General features: G+C 50.6%; 1 protein-coding gene across 1 annotated transcript in view; it reads right to left on the bottom strand.

Moving 5' to 3' along the window:
- The window catches only part of LOC123025545, a 5,977-nt gene that overhangs the window by 1,235 nt on the left and 2,770 nt on the right, over positions 1-1,972 (bottom strand). The gene's annotated exons all lie outside the window — the stretch shown is intronic.

Below are 1,972 nucleotides of genomic sequence, written 5' to 3'. Positions count from 1 at the left end.
AGTGCAAGGTCAGTCTCCTTTTGACTGGGACAGCTCTGAGCTGTTCTGGCTTAGATTCATGCCTGGGAAGTACCCTCCTCATGATATGGATCAGCTTAGTCCTCAAAGCTGCACACTTCCCTGCATTTGGCAAGGGGAGACCTCCTTTTTAATTTTTTTTTTACTTATAAAAACATTTTTATGCCGCCCCATTCGCCGAAGCCTCGGGGCAGCTTACAGCCTCACCCACCCTACAGGGTTGCTGCTGTGAGGATAAGAAAGAGCCCGGAGAGCCCCCTTGGCTTTCCCAGGAGAGGTAAAGGGCCCAGTTAAATTCAGTGTAACAAACCTAATGCTGCTGCTGCTAGTCTCGCCCTAGCCCACTCTTGGCCAGGCGTCTCTGCTGTAAGAAGAGAGGCAGCCGTTAAAACCCCCTTCTCCCAGGCTGTGCCCATTGGCCCCTGGATGCCCCAGCCCTGCAGTTGCCCGCACTTGGGAAGTCGCGACCTCCTTTGCAAATTGTATTTGTAAATACGGAACGAGAAATCCTCCACTTTGATGGCAGCCTCAGTCCCCTGGGGAGAAGGTTGGCGCTTCCTTGTTGCAACAGGAACTGTTGACTGACGTCCCCGAGGGCTTCTGGGTCAAGGCTCCTGCAGAGACAGGCCTCCCTGCAAGTGCTAGCCCCGTTAAACTCGAAGTGGAAAAGGTGGTCCGGCTTCCTTGCGTGGCATAGAGACTGCTTCCCCGTGGGCCTGAGAGGGTGTTGGGCTGCTGTTAGGACTCCTTTTCAGCTTGGGCCATTGTGCTCGGTGACACTCCTGTGTTGCCTGTCGAGCAACTAAGAAAGAAAAAGCCTGTTCTGAGGCCCTGACTCTGAGCTCTGTGTCCTTTGCCCATCTGGTTGGGACACCCCCCCCCCCGCAAATGAGGCCCTTGATCAAAAATGGCTCTACAGATTCAATGGCTATTTGTGCTGCCTACACTGAGGTAAAATCCCAGTAAAATAAAAGAGTACCAGGGACCAATAGTGTGGGAGTCCATACATAAATGAGCAGAATGACAGAAAAGCAAAATACGAGTTTTATTAATATTATCTTTTTTAATATCTTTTTAAAAGCCCTTGTTAAAGTATCAGTAGTTAACACTAGTGAAGAAGTATCACACTTTTAAAGTCATGTCACAGTGGCATAAACTTAAAAGGAGTGGGGAAGTGTGCGCGGCCGTCTTGCATTGTGAATGGCTCTGGTTCCTGCTCATGTGAGGGAACTGTCCCCGTTAGAGTAGCACGTGAGGTGGACGCCTGGCAATCCGTGTCCTTAGGGGCCAGCTCCCTTAAGTTGTGGCCGAGCTTCATGCGTTTCCAGCTCCTCCTCTTCATGGGGACCGTTCAGCTTGGGGGCCCTTTGCAGTTTTGCCATCCAGCTGGCCCTCTTCAGGGGGATGGCTTGCAGCCAAGCCAGGCTAGTATCCTCTTCACTGGGGACGAACAAATGCAGTTTGGATTTGACTTGGGCCCCTTGACGCCATAGCCCTGCACTTTTAATGCTAAGCCTTTAGATACTCTGCTCCAGTTTTGGCCTGCTGCAAAGAGTCGTTAATGCCAAGGACAGCTCACCGCTTTGCTGCACCTTGGGCTTGTGGAAGCACCGAAGGGGCGTGTTGTGTTACACTCAAGAAAGACAGGTTTGCTTCTGAGGGAATAAGCGGAAATTCACCTGGGGGAGGGGTTAGGGTTTGGGTTAAGGGGAGCTACTTTAGCAGAATTGTACTGCATTGTGTAACTCTGTTCTGCTTTTGTAAACTGTTCACAAAGCTCACGAGTGGGGAACGGTATATGAAGATTGTAAAATAAAATAAATGCTGGCGGTACAGCGGAGCCCCTACGAGGATCCAAAGGCAAGAACGTCTTCCATCACCCAGAAGGTAAGTTTGTCTGTCTGTCTTGTGTAAGCACCACACTGTGACTCTTAGAGTCAGGGAAGCAATCTCC

The sequence above is a fragment of the Varanus komodoensis genome, unplaced genomic scaffold, assembly GCF_004798865.1.
Source record: "Varanus komodoensis strain SLA01 unplaced genomic scaffold, ASM479886v1 scaffold2771, whole genome shotgun sequence".
In the NCBI taxonomy this organism is placed as follows: domain Eukaryota; kingdom Metazoa; phylum Chordata; class Lepidosauria; order Squamata; family Varanidae; genus Varanus; species Varanus komodoensis.
The sequence above is the reverse complement of the archived record's forward strand: the minus strand, read 5'-3'. Positions and strand labels throughout refer to the sequence as shown.